At 45.8% G+C, this 17217-nt stretch overlaps 1 long non-coding RNA gene across 3 annotated transcripts in view; it reads right to left on the minus strand.

Moving 5' to 3' along the window:
- LOC144327311 (uncharacterized) overlaps nucleotides 1-17217 on the minus strand; it is a 79834-nt gene that overhangs the window by 53151 nt on the left and 9466 nt on the right. For 2 of the 3 annotated variants that reach the window (XR_013392382.1, XR_013392386.1), the window contains exon 2: nucleotides 5429-5537. This is a non-coding gene — a long non-coding RNA (uncharacterized LOC144327311). Of the gene's footprint in view, nucleotides 1-2156; nucleotides 2206-5428; nucleotides 5538-17217 lie in introns of all 3 variants that reach the window. The other variant, XR_013392378.1, reaches the window with a different exon arrangement.

The raw sequence follows: 17217 nt of genomic DNA on the forward strand, positions 1-17217 counted from the left end.
GGTTGGGGGTGGGAGGAAGACGGTAGCAAAAGCTGGTGGGCCATTATCCGTATATATCGTTCCAGAATTCAAATTTGATTGTTGTTGTTTTTAACTTCTTTTTCTTTTACAAGTATGCCCTCTTCTCTGAACTGCGGTCGCATTCGATGTGTTCCGAAGGAGAGAAAACACTTAGCGTTCGCGAAGGGCCAGGCAAGTTTTGAGAAAGGTTTGGAATGCTTCTCTTTCATGACCGATTTAAACCTCAGCACAGACAAGGGAGGAATGTGGCACAGGAAAGAAGAAAAAACATCCCCTGCAACTTGTAAATATAGGACCAACAATTGTTTCAAAAGTTCTAACATGCTCTCCTTTCTTCGGCTGCAAACATTATTTTCCAGACTATAATTATAATCAATCTTTCTCCTTCTCTTTTCCTACTAGTTAACTGGGATTAAGATGCCAGATCAAACTGCTGCGTATTAGCAATGTGCAGAGACAACAAGATTTGCCTTCTTATCCGTATCTGTAGCATCTGGAAGCAACCTGATCTGTTTTGAACACACTTGGGCGACATCTTCACTATACAGTCATACCTCGGAAGTAGAACACCTTGCGAGTCGAACGTTTCGGCTCCTGAATGCCGCAAACCCAGAAAGTGAGTGTTTGCGAACGTTCTTTGGAATCCGAACGTCAGACGTGGCTTACGCGGCTTCTGATTGGCTGCAGGAGCTTCTTGCAGCCAATTGAAAGCCGTGCCTTGGTTTCTGAACTTCCAGAATGGATTCCATTCGACCTCTGAGGTACGACTGTACCTTTAAAGCAGTGTAATACCACTTTAAACAGTCATGGCTTCCGCAAAGAGTCCTGGGGGCTGTATTTTCTTAAAGGGTGCTGAGAGCTGTTAGGAGACCCCTGTTCAGAGCTGCAAATTGCCACAGTTCCCTGGGAAGAGGGATTGATGGTTAAACCACTCTAGGAACCAAGGAAAGCAAGGCAGACACAGCTCCTTCCAATGACCAGGAGAGAGCGGTGGGGTCAAGGACAATGGCACAACTCCAGCCATGGAAGGAGCAATGGGTTTGGTGCCAACAATCTACCCTACCTCGCCAGCATTGGTGCTCTCTATCCTTCACCCCACCTTTTTTTACATAAAATTTTCAGAGTCTAAGACATGGTCATGGGACTAAATCAAAAGTGCTCATGGCAATGATGGTGTAAATCCCTTTCTGTTTTGCACCAGTATGATAGGGAGGCCATTGGGTTTTTTGCGTGTGTTCTTGGGTTTGGTGCCCTCTAATGCCCATCTCAGATCCTATCTGCTTACCAAGGTGCAAGGCAACACTATGCAGGCATTGACCAAAATCAAGACTCTATTATACCAACCACTCAATATTCTCAATGGAGAGGGTACGTTAAGTAATATGTTTGAATGTTGAATGTGTAAATTTTTGTCTTGAGTCAATGGATAAAACAATTGCCATTAGATGTGCTGCTGTATAAGTGTTTAATGGTTCTTGTATTTATATTTGTATTTGTATTTGTAAGAAGAAGAAGAAGTTCTCTATGTCTAAGTCTGCATTCACATGGCTGATGATCCCATTCCCCCAATGTTTCCCTGTTAATTTCACTTTATATTTGAGTTTTGCACAATTTGAAAGCCATTTCTGGAAAACTAATGGAATATAGCACGTGTTTAGTGCTTATTCCCATGTTACGTGATTCCAGAAAATATCTGTTTACAGCCCCATATACCTGTAAAAGTGACGGAATTTGGGGTGGTATACTGCTTTCTTACTGTTTTCATGAGTGAACTGAAGCAGTGATGATTCCCAACAACTTCAGTGTTGTGTCAAACCACGGCCACTTGTGCAAATGAAATTTAGCGTGCCATGCTGGTATACCCGGAAAAAAAGCCACAATCCCATAATGCAACAGGTGTCACAGTGTGAAAGGAACATTAGGAAATGAGACAGAAGTGGCAGCACTACAATCTGGAAAACCAACCCAATATTACCCACTTCTGAATGCACCTCGAAAGTGGTATGTGTAATGGTGAATTTGGAGTGTGTAAAACAGGAAAAGAGGAATGGATAAGCAGAAAAGAACTACCGGGTACATAACCATTAAAACAACAACACTACAACCCACATTCACAAATATTTGGGGACTCTTACTTGTTTAATATATTCCTAAGTTTTCTATCCGTTCCAAACCACATTATGTCTACAAAGGCAAGTAGGAAGAAAGGAGCGCAATGCATTAAAGTGTGATGGCGAATATGGACTAATAGGATAGCTACAGATGCCTCACTATTTCCCCTAATAGTTTCTAAAACTCTTTTGCCACCGGAGCACGGCGTAATTGCTAATCCATATGCATCACTGCTACGTTTACGTCTAAACAGAAGGTAAAATGCATCTACCTTCCACGGCGTATCCTTTTGAATGTCTTAAGCCTGCAAGAAATGCACATGAATAGTAATGTCTTCCCTCAGGATGGTTTTGAACCGGCACTCTTGAGAGGAAACTTACAGCGGAGGAAGCCTGACGTGCCACCCAAGTCTCTTTTAATTAGCGCACACATGTGTCCCCTCTCCATATCCCCTGTCCCGCTTCAAAGGTATGGTTAAAATGTCTGCCATTTCATTTTAGCATCAGCCCGCGCTCCGTGCTGATGTTCGTCAGGCTAAACTCAAAACACCATTTTCTTTCTCTCTCTTCCCCCCGCCCCTCCGCTTTTTATGCTGTTCCCACATGCAGAGTGGCGCTTTTTGTTGGCTGCCGAAGAACTAAGTGTTTTTTGGCAGTGTGTTGGTCCTGGACCGAAGCCACGCAAGCAACTCTTCCAGAGTCAGAAAGGCCCAGAGGATTAGAGATCAATGGATTTAGTTATCTGGTGAAGTCCCCCTGCCTCTCTGGTGCCATTAATAGGATTTTGCTATTGTGAAAGGCACCTGAACCTTCCCCCTTTGCATGCTAATCTGAGCAAACTGGGGCTTAATGCTGGATTGCTTATTGTCAGCAAGATTATTATTTAATTTCTTACTCTTACTGTATCTCTGGAAAACTTTATTTTACACAGTAGTCCGAGGGATTGAAAATCTCTTGTGCGGCGGGATGGAGAGGCAAGCTTTGTAAACCCGCAAATTCTTTCCCTCCTTGGATTAACATCTGAGCCAGAGAAGAATTGCTGACACTTAATCCCCAAATGCAGTTAGATCAACATGTTGCTTATATGGCTAAAACTGGGGTGGGGAGATAAAAGCCCACACCTAGTGAAGGGACTGTTGCATTTACTAGCTCCTATATTTTTAATGGAACTAAATTACTTCATTAGGATGCATGGGCATGTGTAGAAAGAAGGTGCAAGTGAAAATCTGAGGGTAGGAAGAACCGCCCCCCTTGGCAGAGGTTCAATAGGAGGCGGGTTCTCTCCTTCTAACCTTGGGTATTGCCCTTGAAAACTGAATCAAACCATCCCCAACTCAGTGCAGAAGCATCACCCCAGAGAAAGGAGCTCCAAATTCAGGGTGTGTTCACATTACGGCATAGTGAAGTTGTTGTTTTTCTGGGGTGTTTCACAGCTCTCTTTCTCTCTCTCCCCTCTTCCACCAGCTGTTCCCACCAGCTAAGCTTCAATTGATCAGGGAGTGTTGACGGAGAGGGGACATATTTTCTATGGAAAGGTGTTCACACCTTGGCTAGAGACAAATTAGGAAGGGTGTAAGGACTTGGATTAAAAACCCAGCACTGGAAATACAATGAGTGCAAACACAGCCTAAGTGCAGATGGGAAGATGTTTCTGAACCTTTGGACTGGCTCAGAAAAGTTATCCAACTTGTGATGATTTCCCCCCTCCAGATTAACCTGACACGAGCTTTCGAGTGCCTCATCATATCCATCCTTTACATATTGTTTCCCCTGGTTTTCCCAGTAGTGATGTATGGAAGTGAGAGCTGGACCATAAAGAAGGCTGATTGCCGAAGAATTGATGCTATTGAATTATGGTGCTGGATGAGGTTCTTGAGAGTCCCATGGACTGCAAGAAGATCAAACCTATCCATTCTGAAGGAAATCAGCCTTGAGTGCTCACTGGAAGGACAGATCCTGAAGCTGAGTCTCCAATACTTTGGCCACCTCATGAGAAGAGAAGACTCCCTGGAAAAGACCCTGATGTTGGGAAAGATGGAGGGCACAAGGAGAAGAGGACGACAGAGGATGAGATGGTTGGACAGTGTTCTCGAAGCTACAAACGTGAGTTTGACCAAACTGCAGGAGGCAGTGGAAGACAGGAGTGCCTGGCGTGCTCTGGTCCATGGGGTCATGAAGAGTCGGACACGACTAAACAACAACAAAATTCTTAAACAAAACAGTATTGTAGCCCTTTGTCTTTCGCAAATAAAAAAAGAAAAGGAAAACTGAGCCTCATGTTCAATATATACAGTGCTTTCATGTGTCTCCTTGAAACACTGTGGCAAGGCAGGGCAAGCCAAGATGCCAAGTTCATTCAACTCTATTATTCCCTACTTGCCAGAGGTTCTCAAATCTTTTCTGTCAATGAGAAACAGTATCTTCAAAGTCCCATTAATACAGCTCCATCAAACGAATTACCAATATATCCCTGCAAAGCTGCAGCCACAATCCCATTCAGAAGCGAATTCATTGCATTCAATGGAGCCTGTTCCCAAGTAAGTGTGCTATAAGGCAGTGTTTCCCAACCTTGGGCCTCCAGCTGTTTTTAAACTACAATTCCCATCATCCCTGACCACTGGTCTTGCTAGCTAGGGATGATGGGAGTTGTAGTCCAAAAACAGCTGGAAACACTGCTATAAGGTGCTTAAATTTGTGGTTCTTGTAATACAGTCAGACTGGTGTGATGACAACACATTTATTTATTTATTTAGAAATTTCTGTTTTGTGTTGTAGAATTTGCAGCCATACAATGGCAGCACCAGGAAAAAGAACAATTGGTGGAGTACAGAAGGGGCAAATTATATTTCTAGATGGGCAAGAAAGACAAATAAGAGCACATGTTAATGACAGCAGTTCAGAAATGGGGGGCAAGCTCCTTGCATGGACACTTGCCCTCTTGGGTGCCCCCTATGCAGCCATAGCAAAGTTGTCTCTGGGGACGCAAACTAGAAAAGGGCATTTGGGGAAGGCAAGCACACAGAGAGGCAGCTGTTGGACCTCCCCTGTTCTCACTGCTTCTACCCTCTAGATCACATCACTTTTCAGACGTTTGGCAGAAAGCCTTGTTAGTTTGTCCTTAAATGAAACCACAGCATTCTTTTGGGGAAAGCCTTTCTGGTTATGAAACAAGCATCAAAAACAAACAATTGAATAACTTTAGTTTCTGCAGACTTGCAAATTTGGGTTTCCCAAATGCACTTGGTGGAGTGGGGCAGGGGGGGGGGAATCTATCAGTTGCCAAAGCGAAAGATTACCTAGAATGTTCCTTTTATTGCTGGTCTTCTTCTTAAAGTATGGCAGAGAGGAGATGGTCAACCTTCCGGCTTCCTGTCTTGCTCCTGTTGCGTTTCTCAAGAAGTGAAACTGTGTAGAAAGAAAAAAGAAAAGGAAGGAAGGAAGGAGGGAGGGAAGAAAGACTCCTGCGCTTGGTCTTATCTATTACGTGTTAATTGAAAACATCTGCAGGTACCCTTTGTTTGTTTTATTCTCAACCTATGTAAGCATAAACCCTCTATTCCATATGGCAAGCATGATTAAATGGTTTAGTTTAGCATTCACTGGCTTCACCCCCGCACCCTCAAAACAGCACTCGTTCTCCATGTCACTGCATACTTAATCCAGCCACTGCTAAGCAAAGAGATCTAAGCGAAGTGGTTCTAAGGAACAACGCCAAATGGTGAGCCAGAGTAGGGCAGAGCACAGGAATATGCTACTGCTCTAGCGAGGGAGATGGTAAGAAAGGTGTAGCTAGTGCTGAGCCCACGTTCCTGAGACTTTCTCCTTCTCATGACAGCTCTGAGTAGGTTGGTGAGGTCATCTTCTATCCAATTGAAGGGCAACAGGTGAGGGACTCATAGGACATGTTTGTTCTACATTGCTGGCCACTGAAGAAGAATGAGGCTGTGAATAAGGACTAGATCCACTCACTGAATATTTGAGTTTGGATGCACTAATTGAGGCATGTATAAAATGCACAAGGTACATCATTCAGACTATGTTGGATGCATGATCATGTCTGGTGGGGATGGGTAATCAGACCTGGATGGGTTGGGTAGTCTACATAGCAGACTGCATTATTATTATGATTATTATTAGTAGTAGTAGTACACCACCCAGCTGTCCTGGATGCATCAGGGCCTGAGATCCTATGGGAGACTTCAGATGGTACATGAAGTCCTCTTTGCTTTCCCCACTTGCTTTTGAGAGACAATGTGAGGAAGAGAGGCCCGAAGGGATTCATTTGCAGCCCAAATTTCCAAATCCATTTCAGACCTCGACTGCATACACACTATGCATGTAAAACACATTTCTCCCTCCACCCAAGAAAATCCTGGGAACTATAGGGTCTGGCAGTGGTAGTAGTAGTAGTAGTAGCAGTAGTAAAATTTTATTTGTATCCCGCCCTCAGAGCAGCTAACAGAGCTCAGAGCGGCTAAACAACCAGTTAAAATAGCACAGTGTACATAAAATCACACAGTCAATTAATTAAAATACATTCTAAAATCAATTCAGAATCAAATCAATGGCAACCATTGGGTTAGAGTTCTATGAGGATTTCAGAAGGAGAGAGGGGGGGTCAGACTGTGCCTTGGCCAAAGGCCCAGCAGAACAGCTCCGTCTTGCATGCCCTGCGGAAAGATATCAAGTCCCGCGGGGCCCTTGTCTCTTGTGACAGAGCATTCCACCAGATTGGGGCCACATCCAAAAAAGCCCTGGCTCTGGTCGAGGCCAGCCTAACCTCCCTGTGGCCCGGGATCTCCAAGATGTTTTTATTTGAAGACCATAAGGTCCTCCGTGGGACATACCAGGAGAGGCAGTCCTGTAGGTACGAGGGTCCTAGGCCATATAGGGCTTTAAAGGTTAAAACCAGCACCTTAAACCTGATCCTGTACTCCACCGGGAGCCAGTGTAGCTGGTATAGTACCAGGTGAATGAGATCCCGCGGTGAGGACCATGTAAGGAGTCTCGCCACAGCATTCTGCACCCGCTGGAGTTTCTGGGCCAGTCTCAAGGGCAGCCCCATGTGGAGTGAGTTACAATAATCAAGCCTGGAGGTGATCATCGCATAGATCACAGTGGCTAGGTCAGGATGAGAAAGGTAAGGGACCAACTGCTTAGCTTGGCGGAGATGAAAAAATGCTGCCTTAGTTATAGCTGCAGTAAACTACAAATCCCATGATTTATTTTTTTTAAAGTGGAAATGTGCTTCAAATGTATGGTGTGTACACAGCCCTGGACAAAGGTGGGACATTAGAGGTGGACCATCTTTCCTCGAGAGAGGACCACATTTCCTCATGGGAAATGAGGAAATGGAGGTTGTCCACTTGCTAGCAGTGGATAGGGCAAGAGTCGGAAATAGGCAAGGAGCAGAGCCAAGGATGAGTGGTTCTACCCCTTCCCTCTCTCTTTCCACCACTACCCCTTGTCTCTTCCACAACCCCATTCCTGCCGCTTCTCCCCTCCTTGCCATCCCCATGAAACTAGACTCTAGGCCCACAAGTTGCGTCCCCTAACCCTCAGCGGCATGGAGCGTGATCCGTATGGGCTGTGATCCAAAAGCAATTGCGTGTGGGGTCCAGAAACCCTGTACGCTACTCCCTCATTGCTTAGCCCTGTGTGAAGGAAGGAGGTGCTGGTGGGGGGAATATAATCCCTAATGAGATCCATTTCTAAGAATAGATCAAATGTGACACAGCTGCGACTGATTAAATGTGAAGGGCTTCTTCAATGCGCTAATAAATTACAGCAACTTTCCGGGCATGTTTTTCTTTCTTTTACTCTCTCCCCCGTTCTATCTGCGGCGCTTAATTCGGGATATCTGTCAACAGCTCCCTCACGCCAGGCGGCAAATACGGAAACCTTCTCCCCTGTACCTGCTTCTTCCCATCCTCGGTCTGCCTCGCTGCTAGCATTATCTCCAGGCCTGTGTTTGTTAAGTTAATGCAGTTGTACCTGGGTCCTTCCCCTCATTTCAAAGCATGTCTTCCTTCGCTATTCCTTCTAGTAGCACTCCCCAATGGGTTGCTCGTATCAGTCCACAGTGACTGATTTACACACTATATAGACTCGGGAAGCATAAAGATGCATCATGCATAGCTGTGCCTTGGCAAGGAACAGGGACATGCACAAATTAATTCCCATGATATTTATGAGGGACTTCCACATGGAGGGACTGATATATATATATATATATATATATATATATATATATATATATATATATATATATCCTTAGCAGAGTCAGACTCTATTGGCAGAAAGTACCAGCATAGATGAAAATCTACAAAAGCGTGTGAGGAGTTCGAAAACTCAGGCTGCGATCCATATGCCAAGTCCTTGATCTGATCCTCTGCTCTGAAGGTGCCAGGCCAATCTGTGGCCATGCGTGACTCAGCCAGACCTCCCACAGCTGAGCCTTTTTCTTTTCTTTTCTGGAAGGTTCTGCCTATGGATTCCTTGGTCTAGCCTTCACTTTCTCCGCCTGGTTCCTATTAACTCTGTGGCTTTTCCGGCTTTCAAGGCAATCCTCTGACTGAAAATTACCGCTGTCCAAGATGGCCTGACTTGCCAGTGGTGCTGGGTGGAAACATGAAAAGAAAGGGAAAAGAAAAAGAGATACTTTTTCCAAGCCACTTCTTTCTGAGGGCACGAGAGATGGTTTCACTTTGCTTTTTCATAAAACGTACATTTGTGAAGCTGAAACAGTATCCGAATACCCCCTTCGCCAGTCCTCTCCCGGTTAATTGTGAGGGTTTGGAGGGAAAAAGACGAAGGCTTGTATTCAACACGACATGAGTGGCCTTTCAAAAGCACACCAGGACTTGTCCTTCCTCTCCTTTCCCCACATCCTTCTAAAATCTGCTGCGATGGACCCTCCAAAGCCTCAGGAGCAGATTTTGATGCAATGTGAGGATGGGGGGCTGCAGAGGAGAGGAGGGGTGAGTTCCAGTACACAAGTGGAAGTCTATTGCGCAAATAGAAAGGCAGTGCTGGATACAACACTAATTTGCCACGTGATGATGGATCGGTGCTATTTTTCTAGAAAAAGAGGTGCTGGAACTCACCATGAATGCCTCCCTTGTTCTCTTATAATGGAGATGGTGCCCACCTGAGAGGTGCCAGAACTCAGTTCTGGTGAGTTCTGTCTACCTGTCTTTCACCCTAAGGTAACTGGGTGGGACACAACAATTTAAAATACAATATTCAAAACAGTTTAAAACTTGCACTTAAAAATTGCAATGCCAAAAATAAAGAACCCAAGGAGTTTCAGTAAGGTGTGTGTGCTAATTATATCATATTTAAAGACTCTCTCTGTGTGTGTGTCTGTCTTTGCCCCACATTCCCCAACCACCCCACATTCAGTCTCTTAGGCCAGAGGTTTTCAACCATTTTGAGTCCTCAGCTCCTTTGAGCAACTACATTCTTTCTGCGGCAACCCTGTGGGGCTGAGGAGCCCAGTTATGTCACCCCCCTGCAGAGCTGGCAGCCCCTCATCCCTTTTCATACACACTATCCCTTGTGAAGTGTTCCCTCAGCCTCCTCTCTTCTCCCCTCTCCTTGGGACTCCTCTGGGCAGCCACAAGTGCCGCCCCTTGTCTCTGAGCTGCCCCCTCTGCCCCAAAGAGAATTGACTTCTCACACTGCCCCACAGGGGCCTAGGAAGCACCCCCTGGCCTGCCCCAGAGGCACCATTCACCTGCAGAGCTTGTAGCCAGGGCTTCAACAAACAGCCGTGCAAGCGTTTGGGATGCTGAGATGTGAGAGGGCATCAGAGGAGGGAGGGAAGGAAAGAGGCGCACAGGCCAGTGTTGCCCGCGGCATCCCTGACCATTATTCAAGGCACCCCAGGGTGCCACAGCACCCTGGTTGAAAACCACTGTCTTAGGTTATGTACACACTGAGGGGAAGAAATGCACTTCAAAGGTGTAGGGCGTGTGCAGCCACACGTGGCTAATGCCATCTGTACATAACGCCAAACACCACACAGGAGCCGAAGTAAAGGGTAGTGTGTACACAGCCAAAATCTTTTCCAGATTGTCTACAACTCTACGTGAAACAGGGAGAGTCAGGGTGGGGATGGGGAAGAGGGAGACGTGTCTTCTGAATCAGCTCGGAAAAATTCGGACTGTTCTGAACTTGTGTCCACTGCCAGCTTCCCATGTGTGGGAGGCACATTTTAGTACCCGCAGATCGTCGTCACCACCAACTTCAATCACGTTGCGTTAGCAAAGTAACCCTGAGGAAGATTACCTCAGAATTAAGATGCCCTCTCCAGCCTCCAAAAGCCACACCCGTCACTCACTCCCTGACTGGTTTCACAACACTTTGGGCAGCCGCTTCAGTGAAAAAAAGCTAAACGTATTTATTTTATCTAGGACAAAGCTGCAACTTGCCAGATGCCAACACTCAGCTTATCCTTTGGGAAAGGCAGCCCCTTAAGGAAATACACGAGGCCGCTGTTTTCCTGTCAACAAGCAAGTGATGTACACTCCCTGTTTTGTGATATATTATGTACTCGGTGTATAGAGGCATAAGTCCACTGTCCCCAGAAGTAAACGAATGTCTCTCAGGCCACATTTAAAGGACTCTTGTACCGCTTCAGCAATCATGGCTACCCCGCCGCACAAAGAATCATGGGAACTGTAGTTTGTTAAGGATGCTGAGAGTTGTTAGGAAACCCCTATTCTCCTCACAGAGCCGTGATTCCCAGAGTTCCTTGGGAAGGTTGGATTGATTGTTAATATATTCTGGGAATTGGATGGGGGGTATCTAGTCAGGAATGCCATAGCTGAATCCTGCACTGCACATCTTACAATGAAGAAAGGTGGGAAATAAATGACATCCAAGTTCCCTTCCATTTCCAGAATTCTATGGTTATCATGTTTCCTGCCTCTGAACCTGAAGTTTCCACGTAATCACTGGTGAGACTTTGGTAGACCTGTCCCCCATTAATTTGTCAGAAGCTTTTTAAAATGCCTTTTTGATAGTGGCAATAATCCCATGCTGTGAACCAGCAGGGTGTAGTGGTGAGATGTTGGACTAGGACCTGGGAGACCTGGGTTCAAAACCCTGCTCAGTCATGAAGCTCACTGGGTGACCTTGGGCCAGTCACAGTCTCTCAGCCTAAGGTACCTTACATGGTTGTTGTGTGGAGGAAATGGGGAGGGGGGGAACAATACACCTCTGAAGCTGAAATTTCCTTGTAGCCGTGATCAATAATAGCTTCCCTGTGGAAGGAGTTACCTCAAGATTTCCCTCACAGGGCTATGATTTCCAGAGAACAGGGATTGTTAATTGGTGTGAAACAGCACCCAAAGGGCCAAAGCTTCCTTCTGCCTGGCTCTAGGGAGAACATCCAGCATGGCAGAAAGATTCACACTGCTGATGGTTTGCGATCCAGAGAACCCACTTTGCCCTGACATGGTGACATAGCATGTGCACCCAGCACCTTCCATCCTCACAAGGGTCTCTCAACCTTTGGGTGTGTTCACTCATTCACCTGAACACTTGAAGGCTCAAAGGGTGGGCAGGCATGCACCCCATCCTAATCTGGTTCCGGAGTGTTTATACAGTGGTGCCTTGGTTCTCGAACTCAATCCATTCTGGAAGTCCATTCGACTTCCAAAACGTTCGAAACCAGGACGCGGCTTCTGATTGGCTGACTTGGCCCCGGAAACAATGCCAACAGCCGAAATGGACATTCGGCTTCCGAATTCGGGTTTGCGGTGTTCGGGAGCTGATTTGTTTGTCAACTAAGCCATTCGGGAACCAAAGTACCACTAAAAAACAGCAACACCCTGGTTGCAGCAGGGCACCAAAACACTTTAATCTAACCTAAATTTCTGGCATACACTTGAATCCTTCCTGCATAAGAGTGAGCACCCATTTTCTTGTTAACATAACATGGGCAGTAGTGTCAAAGAATGGTGACAATTTTGCCAAGCCTGTTCTTTAAACACGAACACTCTCTGTGTGTATGCTTAAAAAAACACAAAAAACTGAAAAGAAGATCAGCAAGTGAGGTTTTTATCTCAGTGCCATGTCCAAAGGCCAGCTGAGTGCCATTTATTCATATCATTGTGGGGAGTGATGAACAGTCATGTGACAGAAGATGTAGCAAGAGAAGCCTTTCCTTATGCTAAACACCTCCAGGGGAAAGCCAAATAATTAGGAAATGGTGCCATAGAGACTGGTCTCAGTAATGTAGATGAAGATATCCTAATGAAAAGTCTGAGATGACTAATTCTGAAGTATCAAATGCATTCATGGAAACTCTCTGACTTGCCAACGTTTCGCAAGCGGGGGGTGGGGTGGGGTGGAGAAAGAAACACATTTTTTGCTCAGTTTTTATAGGGCAAATTGATAACTGGATACCTTTCTTTCTTGACTAAAGTACAAAGTTTATCACACAAAACAAAGCTTTGAAATGCTAGAATGATGTTGTTGTTGATGATAATCAGTGCTTTTTTAAAAAAGAAAAAAATGTGTCAGTACTCACTATGAAGTTGTTACAGTAAGTGGCACACTTTTAACATTTGAAAAAAAGAGGTCCTGGTACTGGGTACCTTTAAGTACCCCCAGAAAAAAAGCACTGATGATAATTCATCACAATAGTAACAAAGAGACGGTGTAGAAGGAGTGGGGAACCAGGTGTTGCTGAACTGCAACTCCCAACATCCCTGGCCATTCACATGGCATTGGGTCAGGGCTAGTTATCCCATAAAACTTCTGATCTGAAGCCTGATACACCATCCCAGCACACCTACTGGGGAATGTTATGGGAGTTGAAAAGCATACGAGGCCCAACACACCATGCAACTGGAATCCCACCAGTGACCTGAGTTGAGTGGAGCTGGACCCTGTCCACCCTGACCTGGGCCAGGAGCTGTTGCACCTCCTGAAGACCCTTTAAGAGGGTCCCCATTATGTTTAGATCCCACCCAATGTCATTTGTTTCCAAGCTGTGACAAATAGCTCTGTAGGAGACCCCCTCACAGTCACTGGCTAACCGCTGAGAAAAAGGCAAAAACTTCCCACTCAAAGGCCAGGTGTGGTCAAGAGTAAAATTCCTTCCCAGCCCTGTAAACCAGTGGCCACCAGCTCCATCAGTGGAAGACTCTAAAATGAAGTGAGAGCTGGGAAATCTAGCCATGAGGCAAGAGGGACCGAGTCTGGGCCTGGGCCTTCTCACTCCTCCCCAGAATCTCACCGGGCCATGCAACGGAAGGAAGCCCCACAAGATCCCAGGGAAAATGGATCCCTCCCATGGTCATGGCAGTGACCACCCTGCAAGCTGGCTCCAAATCGGAGCCCCCTCTGGGCCAAAGTTTCTCCAAGAGAATCCGTGTGCATTTTAGAACTGTGGCAATTCAAGATTCTAACATTAATGAGTACTAAATTCCCCCTACTTCAGATTACTGTCCTCTAAAAAGCAGAGACATCACCTTGCCAACAAAGGCCCATATAGTTAAAGCTATGGTTTTCCCAGTAGTGATGTATGGAAGTGAGAGCTGGACCATAAAGAAGGCTGATCGCCGAAGAATTGATGCTTTTGAATTATGGTGCTGGAGGAGACTCTTGAGAGTCCCATGGACTGCAAGAAGATCAAACCTATCCATTCTGAAGGAAGCCCTGAGTGCTCACTGGAAGGACAGATCCTGAAGCTGAGGCTCCAATACTTTGGCCACCTCATGAGAAGAGAAGACTCCCTGGAAAAGACCCTGATGTTGGGTAAGATTGAGGGCACAAGGAGAAGGGGACGACAGAGGACGAGATGATTGGACAGTGTTCTTGAAGCTACAAACATGAGTCTGACCAAACTGCGGGAGGCAGTGGAAGACAGGAGTGCCTGGCGTTTTCTGGTCCATGGGGTCACAAAGAGTCGAACATGACTAAATGACTAAACAACAACAACAACAATTCTCCCTACTTCAGATTACTGTCCTCTAACCCAGGGACAGTGGCAAGAATAGTGATGGGATGTGGCTGGCACATTCATCTCTGTGACCCCCCCCCTCCTCGTATTTTTCACCTGTCTCTCACTTCCCTGTAAAGTGCTTTGAACATTCAGATGAGCAACACAAACATTCCCCAAATTTCTGTTAAACTATCATGCAGGTAAGAAACAAAATCTAGCATAGAGTGTAGCAGACAGAGGCTGGGATGACTGCCAGGGGCTCCCTCTGCAGGAAAGTGCAAGGACTGCAAATCAAGTGCAAGAAGGATGCGCCAAGTCTGGAAGAACAAATCTGGTCCTGGCCTTTTCTCTTCAGGAGGCGATGGCCTCATTCAGTGATAGATTGACAGGGAGCAGGAAGAAAGCAAGGCACTAGAGTTGGTGAAAGGACAAGAACTTTCCATCCCTCAGCATCAACCACCCTCCGTGAAAATGGATAGGCTTTTAGATAATAAGAATAATGACACCGCAAATCTGTTGGGTAAGATTTGGAAAGTGTTTTTTTCTTCTTTTTTAAAGAAAGTTCTTTTGAACACATGTAAACGTGATGTGTGTCGGCAACTGTTTAACTCGCCTCTTTATTAACTTCTACAAATTATATTATGAAATCAGACATCTGTGGCTTCTTAAGAACGTCAAATCAATGCATTGCTTCAAAACAGATAATTGCAGGGAACTGCTCTGCTTCTCGGCTTCTATAGTTTTGATTGTTCCATTTTCAGCCTGAAAATGATCAGACGCTTCAGTTGTTTTAGCAGGTCATTTACATAATACAGGTAGTTTAGGAAACATCACCTGCAGCCCCAAATGGAGTGTTAAGATTCCTGCACTCTGTCGAAAAGGGGAGGTGGGGGGGGGGGAGAGAGAGGCAGCAAGTCTGTTGAGTCAATGCAAGAAGAAGAAGAGGACACAGACAAGTGTATTGCTTTCATTCCCTGCCCTTTGATCACAAGGACCTACATTTTAATCCATCCCAGGCAAAGTCATGGAAAGTGTGTTTGATCTGATAGCTGTATCAGCGCTGCTTTAATACTTTTCTCGCCGAGAACCAGGATTGAAGCATCTAGATTTAAAATGTCCTTCTTGTGCCAAGAGAGATTGAATTTGCCAGATTAGGATTTATGAGTACCGGTAACATGTAGCAGGGGTCATCTGATATGGTCACTCCTATATTGTTCCTATGAGAGAGCATCACAGCGGCTTGGAAGCAGGGAGATGGTAGATAGAGCGGGTGCCTCCATATCACTCACACAATTAGGATTTTATTATGAGAATGCTTCTATTAGCATCGTGTTAGGGCCAACGTCCTCATACAAAGTCAACCAGCCTATTACGAGCTCTTCCATCATGCATGATCCCTCGCACATCCGCCCATGAACTCCGCGGAACAATATATGGCCAGACAGATTTTACCTTGAGCGTCTGTCCTCTCCTTAATACTTAGGCATGCGGAGTTTATTCTTTCATTGAGAGGAACGGAAGCGGCATGCAAACAAGGTCGACAAAACAGTCCGTTTGTTAAACATGGAAATGCGCAAGGAGAAGGAGTCAATTTAAGACTCCTCTGTGGAGGGAGGACTAGGCCGAGACAGGTTCCTTTGGCACACAGAAACAGTCTTAGCTCTTTCCTTAGACTTTTTTTCTCACAACTTCAGATATTCTTAAACTCGATCCACGAAAGGGGCATGGGCATAGCCCCCAACACACCAAAGCCAAAATTCAGGATGCCATCTTCCCGGGTGCCACCTTCCCATTTTGTATCACGAAAGCATGGTGGCCATTTACGTTTCTGAGCACAATTCATAGTGTTGGTGCTGACCTTTAAAGCCCTAAATGGCCTCGGCCCAGTATACCTGAAGGAGCATCTCCACCTCCATCATTCAGCCAGGAGACCGAGGTCCAGCGCCAAGGGCCTTCTGGCGGTTCCTTCACTGCAAGAAGTGAGGATACAGGGAACCAGACAGAGGGCCTTCTTGGTGGTGGCGCTCTCCCATCAGATGTCAGGGAGATAAACAACTATCTGACTTTTAGAAGACATCTGAAGGCAGCCCTGTTTAGGGAAGTTTTTAATGTCTGATGTTTTATCGCATTTTTAACATTCTGTTGGGAGCCACCCAGAGTGGCTGGGGAAACCAAGCCAGATGGGCAGCGTATATTTAAATAAATTATTATTATTATTATTATTATTATTATTATTATTATTATTATTAGGGTTGTTGTGATCCTGTGTGATTCTCCTTCTGCAGAAAAAAGGTGGGAATAGGGGGCACTGTATGACAATGGTTCCAGTCATACCTTCCTGAGAGCAAGCATTGGTCCCCTGGCAGCTACATTATAGGGGGTCGCAGGGGACCATCTTCTCTCTGGTGCTATTGAATACCTACAAGAAGCCATTAGGAGTTTCGGGGTGAGGTGCCATTGCCTGGATGGTGAAATGGATGGAGAAAAACAAGCTGAGCTTGAACCTTGGCAAGACAGAGGCATTATGGCGCTACTTGCCCAGCCTGGATGGCGTTGACCTCTCCCTGAAGGAGCAGGTTTGTGGTGTGGAAGTAGTTCCACATCTAGCTCTGTCCCTGCAGGCTCAAGTAGCCTCAGTGGCTAGAACTGCCTTTTACCAACTGCAGCTAGTTTGACAGGTACAGCCTTTCCTGGACCAGGGAAGCCTTGTCACAGTAGCTCTTGCATTGATTCCTTCAAGACAGGACTCTTGCAAAGTGGGTTCCCTTGCACATGTTCTGGAAGCTGCAGTTAGTGCAGAACGCCGCAGCACGATTGACGGCAGGAGCGAGGCCTTGCCTGCATGTAACACCTGCGCTCAGAGATCCACACTGGTTGCCGATTTGCTATTGGGCTAAGTTCAAGGTGTTACTAAGGGCATATAAAGCCCTTAAGAATTTGGAACCAGTTTACCGACAAGATCACCTTACCCCCACTTGACCGCTTCAATTGGTGGAACTGACACCGCTACAGGCATCACATAATAGCCATTTGCATTTGTAAGAACTTGGTTGTTTAGTGTGGCAGCACCTGCACTTTGGAACTCCCTGCCTATTGATATCAGGCAAGGCTCCTTCACTGCACTCT

Source organism: Podarcis muralis, chromosome 1, assembly GCF_964188315.1.
Source record: "Podarcis muralis chromosome 1, rPodMur119.hap1.1, whole genome shotgun sequence".
NCBI lineage: Eukaryota > Metazoa > Chordata > Lepidosauria > Squamata > Lacertidae > Podarcis > Podarcis muralis.